The 20187-nt window shown below is 38.4% G+C and overlaps 1 long non-coding RNA gene across 1 annotated transcript; it reads left to right on the top strand.

Moving 5' to 3' along the window:
* The first annotated feature begins 286 nt into the window (after positions 1-286).
* Positions 287-6891, top strand: LOC125112043 (uncharacterized). The gene is made up of 4 exons (XR_007131021.1): positions 287-368; positions 6004-6060; positions 6460-6562; positions 6697-6891. It is a non-coding gene; the product is annotated as an uncharacterized LOC125112043 (long non-coding RNA).
* The last annotated feature ends 13296 nt before the right edge of the window (positions 6892-20187 follow it).

Here is a 20187-nt window from a genome sequence, read left to right as displayed (position 1 = left end):
CAAAAATTTGACATTAGGAAGGACAGAGGATAAAAAAAAATGAGTCTAGAGGGAGGCAGATTGTTATATGTATTTTGCTTTTGTGGGACTATTTCTCCTTCAATATTTTCCCTTATCTTGATTGCTGATGGCATAATTACCAATTTTATAGATTTTTATGTTCAAGATGAGAGTTGTTTTTTTTTTTTTTTTTTTAAGCCTGTGACTGATGCTACATGGCTTCTCAATCTTATCTTTTGGCATGTTTTTTATTTGCCTACAGTATGTGGCATCTGAGACTATTACAGAAGAAAGAAAACAGGAAAGAATATAAGCCTTCTCTGTTTCTCAGAGTGGGGTAGCACCTGAGTCAAAGCTGAGATTATCAGGTAATCAAACTGAGGTCTGATTCTTGGATTACTCTGATGTGGTAAGGCTGTCCTTCTCTAAACAGATCACACTGCAGGTTAAGATCCATCACTGAATTCTAAAATCAGTTGTGTGGATTTCTCAGCATTTTTACAAAGTTAAAGAAATAGAATGAAAAATGCCAAAATGCAATGTAAGTATTGCTTCATGGAATATCTTTTGTTTCACACACATACACATACGTGCACACACACTTCTGTGTGTATACTGAATTATAATGTAAAATTATTTTTATATATGTCGAAGTCAAAAAAGTTTCAAAGCTACTATCAATAGAGTACATTCTTTAATAATACCAAATTATAAGTTAAAAATATGGAAGCATTATAAGCCCAATTCTTTGGAAAACTACTTTATTATAATAATTTTCTGTAAGGATTTTGAAGCAAGGAGAGACCAAGATTGAGTTGTTTCAAACCACACTAAACAAAGACATTCTCAGAAACTGCACATATCAGGTTAAAGCTTTCAGTAAAACTAGTGAGGGTGAATGTATCAACTTATGAGTTGGCATTTGACGTAACAGCACCTTTTTTTTTTCTGTCTTTTTTTTTTTTTTTTTTTTTTTGAGGGCCACAACTGGGGCATATGGAAGTTCCCAGGCTAGGGGCTGAATTGGAGCTGCAGCTTCTGGCCTCTGCCATAGTTACAGCACCTATGTTGCAGCTTGTGGCAGCGCCAGATCCTTAACCCAATGAGTGAGGCCAGGGGTCGAACCCGCATCATCATTACTAGTTGGGTTCTTAACCACCTGAGCTGCAACAGGAACTTCTTAACACATTACCTTTTGAAACCCAAACATATTAAACCTACATATGTTCAACTTCTGGTAAAGTAGGCTATTACATGGAGGCTACTGGATCAAAGGGTTAAATATATTAGATAAGTAAAATATCGCTTGTATTTGTTTTGGAAAACACTACTTGAGTTTTCTTGCTAGATTTACCTCACTATGTACATTTACTATTTAACTGTTAAGATACATTTCCTACTCTGAACATAGATTTTCTGACAGAAGAGGAGGCTAGGTGACCCAGATGCAAACTGAGTGATTGAAAATTATCTCTTTGACATTAAAATTTGCTTCATATAATCCACAAAGTAACTATTTTATAAGAGATTTTGTGGACTGGCAACACTTATGATGTATATATTGAGTATGATTTCTTCTATTACGTAGTATTTGCCATAGAGGAAACATTTAACTTGTTTAATCAATTTTAAGTCCTATTGAAGATGAATTTGTCTTAGACGTTCCAGGACATTAATATCATTAGGACATGTTACACCTACGTCTGTCTTGTAGAGTCAGTGGAGTGTGGCCAGCGCTCTATCTTGTTATTTACATGCATACTCACCTAACTCATATACTCTCCAGCCAGGTCCCTGCTGCTTTTTCAGGACGTAACCAAGAACTTGGTGTAAAATGGGTTAAGAGTGAGCTGGATGCAAGAAAATAAATTATTTAAGTAATAATGTATTTTAATTTTATTTTTAGCATACTTTTAAAAAAATCTAGGGAGTTCCCGTTGTGGCGCAGTGGTTAACGAATCCGACTAGGAACCATGAGGTTGTGGGTTCGGTCCCTGCCCTTGCTCAGTGGGTTAACGATCCGGCGTTGCCTGAGCTGTGGTGTAGGTTGCAGACGCGGCTTGGATCCCTCGTTGCTGTGGCTCCGGCGTAGGCTGGCAGCTACGGCTCCGATTCGACCCCTAGCCTGGGAACCTCCATATGCTGCAGGAGCGGCCCAAAGAAATAGCAAAAAAAAGACCAAAAAAAAAAAATCTAAACATGAAATTCCCCCCCAAAAGAAAGCACACAGTGAAGAGGAGATGGGATGAGTGATGAAGAGATACTGAGGAAGAGAAAGAGCAGTGAAAAACTCAACTGCAAGGGTCTGTCACAGAACCTATAAGGGGAAGCATTTAAAAATCATTTTCCTTGACAGTGTTCCTAACTGAAATCCTAGGCAATCAGTCTTCTATAAAGATGCATTTTAGGATCTTATACCAACAATTGAAGTGTGGTTGTTGCTTTTTGAATTTTCATTCCCTGAAAATTCATCTTTCAGTCTGTTTCTCACTTAGTTGTTGGAGCTCTGTAGTACTCTAAGAACTAGCAATCAGATTTCTTCAAAAGAAAAAAAAAAATCCCTTGCAAAATTATCTTTTTAAAAAAATTGCTGATTAAAGAGCACTAGTTCTTGGTAAGAGTGCTGTAGATTACTTGGCAGCACACATCTTTATTCATGAACACTCTTTGAAATTCAGTTTTGCATGTATTTAATGTAATTTTTTGCAAAATGAATGAAGTTATTTAAAAATGAGAATAAATACCCCACATTTAGTCCTTTGAAACAAAATAGTTAAAAGTGATTGTCCTTGAAAAACTTCTTTGCTTAGAAAAGCTTATTGACTGTCACTTCAAGTCACTCTTTGTAAGTTTTAAAAATATTAAACAAAACCTTTATCAAAATCCTAGTTGTCTTTTTTGCAGAAATTGGCAAGCTGATATTAAAATTCATATGGAAATACAGGGAATCCAGAATAGCGAAAACACTCTTGAAAAAAGAGAGCAAAGTTGGAGGACACACACTTAACAATTTCAAAACTTACTACAAAGTTATAATCAAGATTAGTTTAAAATTAGCATACTTGCAGACATATAGAGCAATGGAATAGAATTGAGAGTCCCAAAATAAATCCATACATTTACAGTTACTTAATTTTTGACAATGGTTAGAATTCACTGGGGAAGAATCATCATTTCAACAAATAATGCTGGGACAACTGGATATCCATGTATTAAAAAAATGAAGCCAGGCGTTCCCTGGTGGTTCAGGGGGGTTAAGGACCTGGCATTGTCACTGCTGTGGTTGGTCACTGCTCATGGTGAGGGTTCCATCCTGGCCTGGGAATTTCTGCATGCCTCAGGTGTGGCCAAAAATGGAAAGAAAAAAAAAATGAAGTTCCCACCACGGCATAGTAGGTTAAGCATCTGGTGTTGCTGTGGCTGTGGTGTAGATCACAGCTGTGTCTTGGATTCTGTCTCTGGCCTGGGAACTACCATGTGCCTCAGGTGTGGCTGTAAAAGGAAAAAAAAAAGGTGCAGTTTCTAAGTTATGTAATCTTATGGAATTCCTACCATGGCACAGTGGTTAAGAATCTAACTGCAGCAGCTCAGTTCCCTGCAGAGGTGCAGGTTTGATCCCTGGTCCAGTGCAGTGGGTTAAAGGATCTGGTTTTGCTGAAGACGTGGCTCAGATTCAATCCCCAGCCCAGGAGCTTCCATATGTTGCAGGTACAGCCATAAAATAAAATTAAAAAAAAATGAAGTTAGACCCCCTACTTCACACCAGATGCAAATTTTAATTCAAAATTAGTCGTAGATCTAAAAATAAGAGTGAAAACTATGAAACTCTTAGAAGAAAACTTAGAGGTAAATCTTTGTGACCTTGAATTGGGCAATTATTTCTTAGAAATAACTCCAAAAAACAAGTAACAAAAGAAAAAAGTAGGGTGATTGATCTTTATCAAAGAGGAAAACCTTTGTGCTTCAAAGGATAGCATCAAGAAAGTGAAAATACAACTCATAAAATGGGAGAAAATATTTGAAAATCATATATCTGCTAAGGGTTTGATATCTAGAATATAAGGAATATTTACAACTCAACAACAAAAGACAACCTATTTTAAAATGAGCAAAGAGTTTGAATAGACAGTGTTCCAAGAATCTATATAAATGGGCAATAACTATGTTGAAAATTTCTCAGTCATTGTCATTAGGTAAATGCACATCAAAACCACAATAGATACTACTTCACACATGTTAGGATGGCCACAGTCAAAAAGATGGACAATCACAAGTGGTGAAGATGCAGAAAAACAGAACCCTCATGTATTGCAGTTGGGGGTGTGAAATGGTTCATTCAGCTACTTTGGAAAACAGTTTGGAAGTCCCTCAGAATATTAAACAGAGTTACTATATGTCCCAGCAATCACATTCCTGGATATAGACTCAAGGGAGTTGAAAAACATGTCCACGCAAAAATTTGTTCATTAGGAGTTCCCCTGATGGCTCAGTGGTTAAAGAATCTGACTAGGAACCATGAGGTTGCGGGTTTGATCCCTGGCCTCGTTCAGTGGGTTAAGGATCCGGCGTTGCCATGAGCTGTGGTGTAGGTTGCAGATGCAGCTCAGGTCCCGTGTTGCTGTGGCTCTGGCATAGGCCCGCAGCTACAGCTCTGATTAGACCCCTAGCCTGGGAACCTCCATATGCTGCAGGTGCGGCCCTAGAAAATACAAAAAAGACAAAAAAATTGTACATTAGTGTTCATAGCAACAATATTCATAAAAGCCAAAAAGCAGAACTAACCCAAATATCCAGTCAACTGAAGAATGGATAAATAAGATGTATATCCACACAATGGGAGTTTTATTTTTTTTTATGAGTTATTCAGCTGTGAAAAGAAATGGAGTGCTGATACATTCTACGACATGGATAAACCTTGAAAGCATTGTGCTAAATGAAAGAAGACAGACATAAAGGCCACATATTGTATGATTCCATTCGTGTGAAATGTCCAGAATAGGCAAATCCATAGAGACAGAAATTAGATTAATGGTTGGCAAGGCTGGAGGGAGGAGAGAATGAGGAGTGACTGCTAATACGTAAAGGATTTCCTTGAAGGAATGAAATATTCTAGAATTATGTAGTCATAGTGGTTTATACCAATACCATTAAAATGCACACTTTGAAAAGATTAATTTTATGGTATGTGAATTGTATCTTAATAAAAAAAAAACCCAAAAGACCTTTTATGGAACAATTGAAATTTAGACATGGTCTAAATATTAGACAATAATAGGGAATAATTTCTCGTATTCTTAGGGCAAAAATGATATAATGGCTATAAAAGAAAAATGTCATTGTTTTTAACTGGCAAATTCTGAAATACTTAAGGATAAAATTTATGATGTCTGCAACTTACTTTCAAATGGTTCAACAAGAGAGAAATATTTGTATACATGTATAAATAAAGCCAAGTTAGCAAAACAATGGTTCAGTGTAAGTGGTGGGCATCTAGTATCCACTCTACTCTTTTTCAACTTTACAAGAAATTTTTTATAAAATAAAATTGGAAAAAAAAGAAAAAAGAAGTCCCCTAAAATTTCATCATTTGTCACATAGTAAATACTACTCTAATTTCATTTATGGGTTGGTTTTGAGAAGCAAGAATAATTTGTAAAATGCTCTGCAGGGAGTTCCTGTTGTGGCACAGTGGAAGCAAATCCGACTAGGAACCATGAGGTTGTGGGTTTGATCCCTGGCCTCACTCAGAGGGTTAAGGATCTGGCATTACCCTGAGCTGTGGTGTAGGTCACAGACGCGGCTCAGATCTGGCTTGGCTGTGGCCGTGGTAAAGGCCGGCAGCCGTAGCTCCGATTAAAAGACCCCTAGCCTGGGAACCTCCATATGCCACGGGTACGGCCCTAAAAAGCAAAAAAAAAAATAAAAAAAAATAAAAAAAATTAAAAATAAAATAAAATGCTCTATAGATTTTAGTAATTTGTTTTAAAACTGCATTTTTTTTAGAGGTTGAGATGTCTGTCATCACCGAATTGTGACAAATGCAAAATTCCCTATTTAATGGTAAGTCAATCTTCTGCCTTCATTATTTTATTTTATAAATTTAAGACAACTTTAGTTTCCTATTCAAATTCTTTTTAGAAAAATTTCAGGGCCACTTAGGGTTAGATGATGAATAGCTAGCAACAATTATTTTGATGGCAGGCTTTATTTTCTAAGCTTCTGGGAGAAAAATGTAACAGGACAGTCTTCAGAGAGTGAAAACAGAAACATTAGATTTAGCTAGAAATTCACATCATGGGATTCTTGAGAGGAACAGATGTAAATGAATAGTAGACATTTTGTAAATAAGATTGATGAGGGGACTGAATCTGGCACTACCAAGAATAGAGAAACCTTAGGCAAAATATTGTATAGACAAACTCCACTTAAGACTGACAAAGCAGCCCTCTTTGTTCTCAGGTCCCTGCCAGGCCATCCACCCCAACCGCTTCCTGCTGACCCTCCAACCACAAAGCTTTCTGCCCTAGGGGGAAGCCTTGGGCCTCTGTGGATACACTTACTGGTAAGACAAAGACAAGTTTTCCACCAAAGACTTTTACCTCTTTCAAGAAGTAAGGAGAGCCTTACAGGGCAACATCTACAGCCCTTGAATATGGAAATATTCACTCCTTCTTCCATTTACCCTCTCATTGGCAGGCTTTGTAGATAAGCACCATCAGGGCAAGAATCCCAGCGATCTTATTCAACTCTCTATGCCATCTGACATAAGGTAAGTGCTCAGTTAATATTGATTGAACAAATGAGCATTGAGTGCCAACTATGTACCATACACTATGTCAGGGATTGGGGTTACTATGATGAATAAGACATGGTCCCCACACTTGAGGAACTTTCAAACTCTTGTGAGAAACAGCCATATACAGATTACTTATAATATTGCAAGTACAATGGAAGAGATATATATGAGGTATTAAGAGATTACCAAAGGTGGGTAGACTTAGGAAAACTTTCCATAGTTGCAGTCTAGAGTTCTATTAGTACTTTTAGTGACAGCAGGGGTGCCTTGTTTATTGGGGACCTTCATCTATTTTAATAGTGTAATTGAAACCCAGAAGCCCAAGTAACCAGTGTCTACATTGATGTGTATATGTTGGACAGTCATTAAGAAACAAAAACATCAACACCTTGGAATGGCCTCTTCCCTTACCTTTTGGCGAGGCTCAGATACTTTCTGCAAGAAGTGTTCTCTGGCAAATCTTGCTCAGGTCCTACTTTCAGTTATGTACTCTCTCTTTGTTTTACCAAATTGAACCTACAAATGTGTTGCTTTGAATTACTGTTTGTTGTTTTGTGCATTTGTATGATTTTTCTTACTGGATTATCAAAGAATGAGGGCAACCGGTCCTTCCATTTCTGTTTCAGTCCCTTCTTCCTTTATCACCTGCGGGTGGAACTTTGCCCAAAGCAGTTACTTCATTATGATTGATCAAACATGTTGGCTTATGACTTAACTTGTTGTTACCAAGCACAGCTCAGTGGCACCAGGAGCTCACTTTTCTTTATCACTTGACTTGAGACCTACTGTGACTTTATCTTTATGGGAGAATTTCTTCTCTGGGGTGGCCAGGCCCCTTCGATTCGTCTTTGGTTCAGTAACTGAGTGACCCAGTGAGACATTGAGCAGTCAGACACAACACTGTAAGGCAGGACTTGGACAACATTGGGTTTGTTCTAAGTTCCTCTCCCTCATCTCTCCTCCCTGAGGTGCAGTCTTATTCTTAGCATTTTTTTTTTGTCTTTTTACCATTTTTTGGACTGCTCCCGCGGCACATGGAGGTTCCCAGGCTAGGGGTCTAATCGGAGCTGTAGCTGCCAGCCTACGCCAGAGCCACAGCAACTCGGGATCCGAGCCACATCTGCAAACTACACCACAGCTCACGGCAATGCCGGCTCCTTAACCCACTGAGCAAGGCCAGGGATCAAACCCGCAACCTCATGGTTCCTAGTCGGATTTGTTAACCACTGCGCCACGACGGGAACTCCTCTTAGCATTTCTAAAACCTACAGCATAGGATGTGAAACTCATTCCCAATATAACAAAGAATTGGAGAGTTTTTAAACGTCTCTTTTCTTAGATTAATTACAATTCAATAACCTGGAAAAGTCTTATGAGGAGTGAAACTCCAACCATGGAATTTCAGATATTACACTACAAGAAAAACAAGTATTTTCTGTCCCACTTAGTTGCCTCACCCATCTCAGCGCCCTTCTTACCTTACATTGAAAGCCAGCATGCTCCCTAGGGCTCACCAGTTCACATCTGAAGTTGGCACTGGTTGTTGCTTTCCTGGTGACAACTTGATATTTTTGTGAAATGAAGTGGTAATTTCATTTCCTGTACCTTGTGTGAGGATGCCCAGTGCACAAACTCCATCTAACAGGTTTCTACCAATAATTAGCACTCCATAGGAAACCAGACACAGGGGAGTGAATAGCCTGGAGGAAAAAGCTTCTCTCCCTTGAGTGCTTCCTTTAACAAAAACTTGACACATCCTTCAGCAAGGAGAGCTGAGAGGAAGGAGAAGAAAACTTAATATGCAACTTTTTAGCCTCTGCTGGGAATAAATTGGATGAGCATTAGGATTTGCCAGGATGGTTTGCTAATCATCTCAGGAGAGTAGTTTATAAGTTTAACATGAATGTAGAGGTACTCTTGCAAGGAGAACCAAGCAGCACAGGTGTTGTCCTTATGATTTACAGTTGTAGTAGTGAGACTCTGCATGCATTTCAGCTGATGTGATCAGAGTCTATCAAACTCTATGGCTCTGGCGTGAGCTCTGTATAAATCATTTACTGACTCTCCTGATAATAAAACATCAGAATATAAACATTTCTTTCTTTGGGAGCACACCAGAGAAACATTGTATGTGGCTCTGTAGCTGTATGAGCTGAAATACTGATATTAATCATTGATAAAAAACTGAGGCCATTATAAAAGTTAACTCATATTTATGTAATAGAAGTAAAGTCAGAGAACTGAAATCATAGGTTAGAAGTATGAAATGTCATGAATACTTAAAGTTTCTACGTGAGATACTGATTAAAAAAAACCCCACATCTCAGAATAGTTATTTAGTAATAATAACAAGGTCACTTAGGTTAATTTCTTCCAGATGATAATAATGCTCTACATAAGTGTAGTGTTTTACTCTGTATAAGACAATATATCACAATTATTAAGAATACTGAGGGGAGTTCCTGTCATGGCGCAGCAGAAACAAATCTTACTAGGAACCATGAGGTTGCGGGTTCCATCCCTGGCCTCGCTCAGTGGGTTAAGGATCTGGCATTGCTCTGAGCTGTGGTGTAGGCTGGCAGCTACGGCTCCAATTGTACCCCTAGCCTGGGAACCTTCATATGGTGTGGGTGCAGCCCTAAAATGACAAAAAAGACAAAAAAAAATACTGAGGAAGTTTCCACTGTGGCTTAGCAAATTAAGAAGCCAGCATAGTGTTCGTGAGGATGCAGTTTCAATACCTGGCCTCCTTCAGTGGGTTAAGGATCTCGCATTGCCTCAAGCTGCATCAAAGGTCAAAGATGCAGCTCAGGTCCAGGTTACTGTGGCTGTGATGTAGGCCAGCAGCTGCAGCTCTGATTCAACTCCTAGCCCAGGAACTTCCATATGCTGCAGGTGTGGCCATAAAAAGAAAGAAAAAAAAAAAAAAAAGAATACTGACGTTGCTAGTTACTAGCGGTGTGACCTTGGATAAGTTTCTTAGCCTGTCTGTGTCTCAGTTTTTTTATCTGTTAAAAAAAAAAACAAAAAACAAAAAAAAACACCTCTTCCTAAGATTGTTGAGAGCTGTGTTAAGATACTTAAAGCACTTAAAATGGTATCTGACACAGAGCAGATACCATTTAGCTCTTAGTATTTCTTTTTTAATAGCCTACTTTCATTAGTCACAGTAAGCTTTGCAGCGTTAAAGTATATTGGTGTGGTAGCCAGCGATCGAACTAGCTTAGGCAGAGTTTGACTCATGGGACTCAAGGAAGGGTTGAACACTCAGTACTGTGGGAAGGTGCCAGGTATATCTAGTGTCTATCACCTCTGGAGTCAGGACTTGAATGATCCCAAGACATGTTCTTTACTTTTCATTCTGGCCCTTCTGAGATCAGCCAAATTTTTCTCTTAACTGCGGACTGGCCTTCTTCCTGTGGTGTGTAGTGGCTTCTGATTTCAACTTAGGTTTAACCCAAACAGCATCTAACACTGATGAAGAATTGACTGCTTCTGTATATGTTCCCAAATTTGAAAGCCCTGAGAAAAATCCTGATTTATAGAGATTTATACGGATGTAGATGAAGGGCAGGAGGCAGGGTTTTAGAATTATTTTAGATATTCCATGATGATGTTGCCGGGGGGTGGATAGGAGGTCGAAAGTGAAACAAGTTCAAGAACACCAGGGTCAGGAAAAGTGAAAAGTTGATACCATTATACTTGGGGAGATTTCAAAAATTTTGTTGTTATAATTCACATACTATAAATTCACCCTTGTAAGGTATACAGTTCAGTGGCTTTTAGAATATTCACAAGGTTATGAATCCATCACTGCTGTCTAATTCCAAAACATCTTCTAACCTCCCCTAGAGAAACCTGTTACCCACTAGCAGTTACTTCTCATTTTCTTGTCTCCTAGCCCCTACAAATTACTAATCTCTTTTCTATTTCTATGGATTTGCCTATTCTGGACTTTTCATATAAATGGAATGTATCAGGCTTCTTAGCACAATGTTTTCAAGGTTCATCCATGTTGCAGCAAGGTTTGGTACTTTGTTCCTCCTTATAATTCAACAATATTCCTTTGAATGGATATACCATGTTTTGTTTATCCATTCGTTAGTTGCTGAAACATTTGGATTGATTCCATTTTGGGGCTATTATGAATAATGTTGCTCTGAACACTCACGTACAAATTTTTGTGTGGACATGTGGCTTCAATGCTCTTGAATCTATAGTTATGAGTGTAATTACTGGGGACATGTGGTAACTCAATGTGTGACATTTTGAAGAGCTTCCAAACTGTTTTCCAAAGTAGTTGAACCACTTGACATTCCCAACAGCCATATATATGGAGTTCTAGTTTTTCCACAGCTTCACCAACACTTGTAATAGCAGTCTTTTTTGTTATAGCCATCCTAACGTGTGTGAAGTAGTATCTCATTGTGGTTTTGTGTGTGCTTCCCTAATGACTAATGATATTGACCAATTTTTCAATTGCTTGTTGACCATTTGTACATGTACTTTGGAGAAATTTCCGTTTAAGTCCTTTGTTTTTTTTTAAATTGGGCTTTTTATTGTTGAGTTGTAAAAGCTCTTTTTATATTCTGGATACTAGGCTTTTATTAGATATGTGATTTGTAAATATTTTCTTCCACTCTTTGTGTTGTCTTTCACTTTCTTGATAGTGTCCTTTGAAGCATGAAAGTTTTCAAATTTGATGACATTGAATCAATTTTTTCTTTTAGAGTCTATCTAAGGAACAATTGCCTAGTCTGATTTACCCCATGTTTTCTTTTAAGAATTTCATAGTTTCAGCTTTTACATTTAGGTTTATGATCAATTTTCAGTTAGTTTTTATATATGGTATGAAGTGGGTGGTCAAACTTTATTCTTGCGTATATGAATGCCCAGTCGTCCAAGCTCTGTTTGTTGGAAAAAAAAAAACCATTCTCCCCATTGAGCTGTTTTGTCATCTTTTTACAAGTCAATTGACAGTAAATATCCAGGTTTATTTCTGAACTCTTAATTCTAATCTATTGATCTATGTGTCTATATTTATTTCAGTACCATAGTCTTGATTACTATAGTTGTGTAGGAAGATTTGAAATGGGAAGTCTGCATACTCTTGACTTTGCTCTTCTTTTTAAAATTTGTTTTGGAAGCCAGATGAGATTTTTCATAAGGATTGCATTGAATCTGTAGAAAAATTGTTATTTTGAAAATGTCAAGTGGAGTGTCCGTCGTGGCGCGTAGTGGTTAACGAATCCGACCAGGAACCATGAGGTTGTGGGTTCAGTCCCTGCCCTTGCTCAGTGGGTTGACGACCCGACATTGCCGTGAGCTGTGGTGTAGGTCGCAGACGCGGCTCGGATCCCGAGTTGCTGTGGCTCTGGCGTAGGCCGGTGGCTGCAGCTCCGATTGGACCCCTAGCCTGGGAACCTCCATATGCGTGGGAGCGGCCCAAGAAATAGCAAAAAGACAAAAAAAAAAAAAAGTCAGGTGTTCCAATCCATAAATGTGGGATGCCTTTCTCTTCGCTTATTAGGTCATTTTAAATTTCTATCAAAATATTTTGTAAAGTATACAAGTCTTTCCCCCCTTCAGTAAATTTATTCCTAAGTATTTTATTCTTTCTGATGTATTGTAAATGGATTGTTTTCTTAAATTTTTTTCCAGATTGTTGATTTCTGGTATGTAGAAATACAACTGATTTTTGCATATTGAATTTGTATCCTGCAGCCTTGCTGAACTCATGTATTATCTCTCATAGTTTTTTTATGTGTATGAATTCTTTAGGATTTTTCTCTTTACAAAATCACATCATCTGTGTGATCTAAAATAGTTTTACTTATTTTTTTTTCCCAGTCTGATTGCCTATTATGTCTTTTTATTGCCTGATTTCCATGGTAGGATATACTATTTACTACATTTTACAGATGGGAAAAAAATGTGATTCCAGGAAGTTACATAGCTTCTTAAGGTTTCTATGTATTTAGGCAGCTTTTTTTTTTTTTTTTGTAACATTTTATTTTATTTTATTTTATTTTATTTATTTATTTTTTGTCTTTTTGCTATTTCTTTGGGCCGCTCCCGCGCATATGGAGGTTCCCAGGCTAGGGTTTGAATCGGAGCTGTAGCTGCCAGCCTACGCCAGAGACACAGCAACGCAAGATCTGAGCCGCGTCTGCGACCTACACCACAGCTCACAGCAACGCCGGATCATTAACTCACTGAGCAAGGGCAGGGACCGAACCCGCAACCTCTTGGTTCCTGGTCAGATTCGTTAACCACTGCGCCACGACGGGAACTCCCAGCTTGGTTTTTAATCCTGATTCTGATAGTGACTTGCTGTATGTCTGGTTATTTCCTTGGACCTGCATTTACCATCTGTAAACTTTAGGCACTGAACAAAACAAGTTAATAAACATATAATTACAAATAGTGTTAATTGCTATAAAAGTAGGAATGTGGTGCTATGATAGGAGAATAATACCAGTGTGTGTTAGGGAGAATATACCCACTTTCAACAGACATTTTAGAACAAGCCTCTAATGTTTCACCCACAACCTAAAGTTTGAGAAGGAGGCTTTCATTTAAAGTCCCTCTCAGGCAGAAGAAACAGTATTTGTGAGGACTCAAAGGCAGAAACAATTTTGACTATCTCTGCCACCTGATTGAAACTTGCTGAAGGCAAGAGAATGTCTGTTTTGACTCATCAGTGATCAGAGCCTAACACCTGAATGTTGTAGGTGTTCAGGAAGTAATTGTTGAGTGAATGGATGATGGAATGGAGTGATGAATCAGGTAATATGTAAAATTCCTTTGAGTTCTGAAACAGTTTTTTTTTCAGTGGAGCCATGTTTCTGACTTCAAATTTACTGAAATTTCATAATTTCGTTTCAGCTTATCTTATTACTCTCAGGAGCTCATTATCAGGTTGAGGGTATCTCGAAGCTCTGGTTGCTGTGCTGCCTTACAGTTGCTCAGCCTACCTCTGAGAATCTGGGGGAATGGTTCTGGTCTTTCATAATTGTGATAGAGTTGCCGAGGGCTGAGAGAATGGGTTATAATGGTATTTGGGGAAAGGGGTCAAAGGGAAGCACATGGAAGGTGCTTACAGACTTGGTGTCAAGGTGGAGTTTTTCTGGTTCAGCTCTGCTCTTGCTTGTAACCCCAGTTTCTCAACTAGAGTCCTAGCCTGACAGTACAGTCTCCATCTGACTGGGTTCTCTGCACATCTATTTCCAGTCTTAGGGACTGACCCCTGGCTTTCTGACATTCACCACTTTTCTTCTCATGTGTGTAAATGAATACGTTAGTGCTCCCAGAGTCTCCTGGGGACACCTTATCTGTGACCAAGGACCACCCATAGAGGACTCTTCCTGGCTAAGGCTGTGGCTCTGACTACCTATATTATAAATGGAGGTGACTGACAGTTTGACATGCCATTTGTTCTTTATTATAACTCACTCTAAGTTTTCTCTTCCTCCTCACTATTTTCAATAAGGAATTTCCTTCCTCCTTTAGTGAAAGGAGATGGAATCAGATGTACAGAACTGAGTTGGTTGTCCTCTTAATTACACTGTTGCATCATCAATCCATGCAAGGCCATCATTTGCTTTCTTTTATTTGATCATTTTTCTGCTTTCATTCTTTTTTTTTTTTTTGCACTTTTTAGGGTCGCACCTGCAGCATATGGAAATTCCTAGACTAGGGGTCAAACTGGAGCTGCAGCTGCCAGCCTGCACCACCACAGCCACAGCAGCGCTGGATCCGAGCTGCATCTGCGATCCTTACCACAGCTCATGATAATCCTGGGTCCTCAACCCACTGAGTGAGGCCAGGGATCAGACCCTCATCCTCATGGATACCAGTTGTGTTTGTTACTGCTGAGCCACAATGGGAATTCCCCCTGCTCATTCTTTCTCCTCATTCCCATTCCTTCCTTAAACACCTTACTGGTGTTTGTATGTATGCTTTTCCAAACTATTCATAATGTATTTAGATATGTGTGCCTCAGAGAAAAAAAAAATATATGTAATAGCTTTGGTGCATGAGTTTTCAAAGGCAGTGAATGTTCTTGTGCTCTGAACTAATTTGCTGGGACTGCCATAACAAAATACCACAGATTGGATGGCTTACACTGCCCTTAATATCACAAAAATATTCTCCTCTATTTATCATTTTAGCTTTATATTATTGGCTCCATGGTTATATCTCTCATATTTATAACTTTAACAAATTTGGAGCTTTTTTGTGTGCGTAGTCAGTATGGGCTAGTTGATTTGCAATACTCATGTTCCTATTGTTCCTTAGGCACAGAGCCTTAGTTTTTAGATGAGCATATTGCTACCCATAACCAAGACTACATTTTCTAGACCTCCTTCTATATGACTTAGTTCTCAGCAATTATATATAGATAAAAGTACAAGGGAAACTCTCGGGGAAACTCTTCATAGTGGAAGAGGAAGTCCCTATTTTTCCTCCTTTGATTCTATCTGCCATTATAACTCACTCAAATTTTTCCTGAACTGCTAAAATGATGGCTGAAGTATCAGCAACAGTATTGAGCCATGGAGGGACTTGAGGATGGATGCCATATGCTAAGGCTGGCAGAGCAGAAAGATAAGAAGGCTTTGACAATACTGTGGAATAGCAACATCAGCCCTTCATCCCACCTCTGGACTTCACTTGCAGGAGAGAGAAATAAGCTCCTACCTTATTAAAGCCACTGTCACTTTTTTGGTTTTATATACAGCAAAACTAATACTAAGCAGAGAATCAACCTTATTTTTCTCCATATAGTGAGCCTGAAAATTAGAGAGCTAATCTGCAAATGATTCATCCTTTCCTTACTAGTTGTAGTGTTCCTCTGTCATGTTATTTTTCTCCATATAGTGAGCCTGAAAATTAGAGAGCTAATCTGCAAATGATTCATCCTTTCCTTACTAGTTGTAGTGTACCTCTGTCATGTTATCAAATTCTTATATATTAATGAATCTATCTGTTGCTGGAATCCCCACCCTGTTCTGTTTTATCTGTTCCTGCACCAGAAAATAGATGTAAAATTTTTATCAAGTGCTTCTTTTCCATTTACTAAAACCATCATATGATTTTTGTCATTTAACTATGTCTGTGAGGTCAATTTAAACATATCTGTTGTAAACAACTCAGTGCTGGATATTACCCCAGTGTTGGATCTAAAAGTTTGGGGGTTATTCAATGAGTTGTTTTCTTTACCTTGATTTATGATGTACAGAAATGCTTCTTTTTTTGTTACTTTCTGCCTATCTTCCATTGGATAGATTAATTTTTTCTTGTGGTATTTGAATGTTAAACATCTATTCCTGTTCTTATGATAGTCGATCCTAATTTATTCAGTCGTTGTTAATACTTATTTTTCTCCATAGATATCTAAAGATTGCCAGAAACTTTGTTTCCCTGAAAAGAAGGTAGAAACTTTAGCATACCATCTTTCTTTTTCCTTGACACCTACCACCCCGTGTGCATGCACACACACTCACACAACTGCTTTCCCCAGCTATGAGTGTCAAATAAAATTTTAGTTCTCAATTGTTATGGATATACTTTTTTTGTTTATCCTGGCCAAGACTTAATTAAACAAAAATAAATCTTACTATATTCTTTATTTATCCTTCCTTCTCATATCCTTTGCTTCCTCCTATCCTAATTTCTCTTCTTGCGGGAATACATAGTATGAGAATTCTTTCAAAGAGCGTGTTGGTGTGGTAAACTTTCTGAAAGTATTTTTATTACATTATTCCATTTAAATGATAGATTAGTTGGTTATAAAGTGAAAGGTTGAAAATTTTTGCTTCAGTAATTTGAAGAGATTATAAATATCTATCTTACATATAATTTTGATGTTGAGGAACCAGGCTTCCTTTTCTTTTTCTTTGATGTTTTAAAAATTATTATAATGTGTTTAGCATGGGTGTTTACTTCTGAGCCCTGTTTCAGCATTATAAACCCTTCATTCTTGAGTCTTGGCTGTTTCTTTAATTCTGGAAGACTCTTGGTCATTATTTCCTAAAAAAGTTCTTGTTTTCATTTAATTATTATCTGCATCTGGCATAGATGCTATGCATCTGCATAGATGCTAATGTTTCATTTCTTTTAACTTCTGTTTCATTTTTCTCATTTCTTTATCGCTTCTTAATACCTTTTGAAAGGGTCTCTTGACCTTGTCTTCTAGCTCACTAATTTGTTCTTTGATTAAAATCATGCTTCCATTAAACTCATTTATTGTATTATTCTCTATCACAATATGTTCAGTTGCCTGTTTTTCCTAATTGCTTTCCTTTGCCTCATGTTTCTAATATTCCTCCTTATAGCTCTTTAAAATTTTTACCTGTTATATGAATTCTGCTTTTTCCGTGCAAATCTTTCATTATTTGATTTCATCTTATAATGTTTGTGCTTGTAAAATATATCATTATTTGTGTTCTGGAGGTCTTGTCTTTCTTTGTCTCTCCAGATCAACTCACCACCTTTTCCCCCCTGCTCAGTATCCCTAAGACTGACTTGTACAAACAATATCAACAGGTTCCCTTGACCTCTGGTTTCCTGTTGGGTTCAGCCACTGGGAAGAACAAGCAGGAGAATGGTGAGAAGGGAGAATATGAGGTCAAGTCAATGTATTCTCTCTCTTCACTACCTGTGGTGTTGGCTGGCTCCTTAGCTGAAGACCAGAATCCCAACTTCCTCCTTGTGATCCAAACACCTCTTAAATCCTTTCTAGCACCTAAGTACTACTATGTGCTGCCCATGTAACTATAAATAATCTTATTATTAGAGTTTTCTCAAATTATCAAGTTGAATATGCTACCATTTCCTGCTTGAACCATAGCTAATATATTCTAATGGTATCTACCTGGAGAGAGGGCAGAATCTTATTAGGTCCTGTCTAGCATTTCTTCAAGTGAGTTAGAAGATGGGGAGTGTGGTATCAAGTGATTTTGGGGAAGTGCCCCATGGTGGAGAGACTGTCATGCTGAAATCCAGGATTAAGCTACCCTTGCATCATCCCTTCCACCCTGGGAATTCAGTCCTTTTCCTAGGAACTGCTAAAATTGTGGGGTACTTGGAGGAAGAGGAGGTTGCTAAGGTGCTTCCCCACTCATCTGCATTTTTGCTATCTGTTCTTTATCTCTGCAGCTTCCAGAGCTGCTAGGATATTATCTCAATGGCTCTGTGTTTGTGGCGGAGAAGGCAATGATCTGCTCAGGGGAATGTTGGGGAGAGAAAAGAACACAACTAGGGGGATTGCCTTAGCTGCCAGCCATTTGGGGTTTTAGAGCATGCCTCATCATCTACCCCACCCTAGACCCAAACACCTTCCATTTCTCAGAGAGTTTCTTGTAGTTTTTGATTTGTTTCCTTTTTTTTTTTTCCCCCAAAAGTTTAGAGCCAGCTCTGAGCTCTTCTTCAGCTTCTCTTGGGTATGGGGAAGGAAATTGTCAGCTTCTCTTGGGTATGGGGAAGGAATTTGGACTTGTAATTGAACATGATTGCTCAAACAGATACCCATATTTTGTTAGCATCAACATTCCGATTCACTAGGGTGATAATTATTTGCCCAAGGAAGCCTCTCAACTGCTGTTGATTCCTTAGGCTCATAATAAACAAGGTCAACCTTCAGAGGTCACCCAATCCATCGTCTCGGAAAATCTGCACTCAGCACTATCACAAAGGGACAAATAGGAAATCTTCCCGAGAGCAAAAGATCAGGCCTCATGTTCTATGGTTATTATATCTACACTGTCCTGAATATTGTAATGGATGTTCTTATGTCCCACCCAGTCCCCCATTAGGAATGAGGGATTATTATCCCACCTGTTGGGTGTTCTTCTGGCTGATAGTTTTCAGCTGTCAACCCTTTTGGGGGGATTGCCTTAGCTGAAAAGGTAAGAGGAGATAGGATGATGAGAAGATGCTGCTGTTGCTGCTGCCAGTGTAAGGGAGGAATCAAAGAACTATTAAGCAAAATTTCCACCTTTGAGTAGCTCCCAGTCTTGTTAGGAAGACAACTCATAAATAGGAAGAACCATAAGTGAGAATACAAAACCATATGTGGTAAACCACAGGGCAACAGTTACAGTAATTTTGGAATTTGGAGGAAAACTCATGAGGTTCTTTTGGGCAAGGGTTGTTGTGGAAGATTCTGTATGTAGGAGGGATTGTAAGGAGTCTTGAGGCTGGGTGAAATTAGTTAGGATATGTTGCAAATATGATTGATCTAGAGATTTCTTAACTATCAGATAGTGTCTGTCTTATTTCAAATAAGATTGCTAAATGTTTGAGAGAATTCAACACCACATGACCATGAGAGTACTAAAAGAATGGCTGAATTTTATTTGAAAAGTGCCTCACACAACCCTACGAGATCGGTATTATTATTGTACCTACCTTCCCAGGAAGAAGGTAAGGCACAGGTTGGGTAAGTGACTTGCTAAGGATTACACAGTTAGTAGGTGGTTGTGTTGGGATCCAAGTCCAAGCAGTTTGAAGGAAAGCGTGTGTTTCCCTACTGTGTTTCCGAGGCAGGTATTTCTTTCCTCTGAGACACCAGAAGGAGAGTCAGATTGAATCCGTTTATGAAGTGATCGTTATGGATAAGCTACTACAGCTGTGGGAAGAGGCGCTTGTTTATCATATTGCATCTTTTTTGCAGCTCCAGTCACATCACAAGTAAGTGAAACAGGTGCTCATTAGACTTCCAGGCTAATTGCTATAAGAGGTGAAGAAGATGAACAATCCTAAATGTTCATTACAGAAACCTGGATATGCTTTCTATTCATGTGCAGTTCATTAACCCACATGTCTTTAAACTGAGTTTTATGAAACAGGCAAATGTTTTTGGGAAGCGCAAAGGAGAGGAAAGTGGTGTATCTTTAAAAAAAACCATGAAGAACAAAAACAGAAGTAATAGAAAATTATCCCTTGCCCTTCCTTTCCTTTTATGGCAGTAGCCGATGCACGTGTGCACAGACTGCCTTAGTGTCTATAGTGAAAGTTAATAAAAGAGACTTTGTTTTGGAGATGAGACAATACCTTACCTGATAGCTGACCTGTCTTAAGTTCAGCCTTTGTGGCTTTATGGAACAGAGAACGTGCGGTATTGTGAGATGTCTGAACAGAGCCCATCCACTTTGCACAGAGACCAATTGGCTTTTAAAACATGGGGAGAGTTACAAGTTGTTTCAGGGGTTTCCTGAAATCACTGATTCCTTTTAATGACTCTTCTTTCGAAAAGTGTCTGCTGTCATTCACTTGTAGGTAAACATGGGTTCAAAGTTCTGATTCCCCTAGGATTAATCATTTTCTTCTTTATCTGTATCAGAGTTATTTGATATGGCAAAACTCCGTTTTTCAGTTGAACTTAC

This window comes from Phacochoerus africanus, chromosome 11 (assembly GCF_016906955.1).
Source record: "Phacochoerus africanus isolate WHEZ1 chromosome 11, ROS_Pafr_v1, whole genome shotgun sequence".
Classification (NCBI taxonomy): Eukaryota; Metazoa; Chordata; class Mammalia; order Artiodactyla; family Suidae; genus Phacochoerus; species Phacochoerus africanus.
Note: the sequence above shows the minus strand (reverse complement) of the source record. Positions and strands in the feature narration are given on the sequence as shown.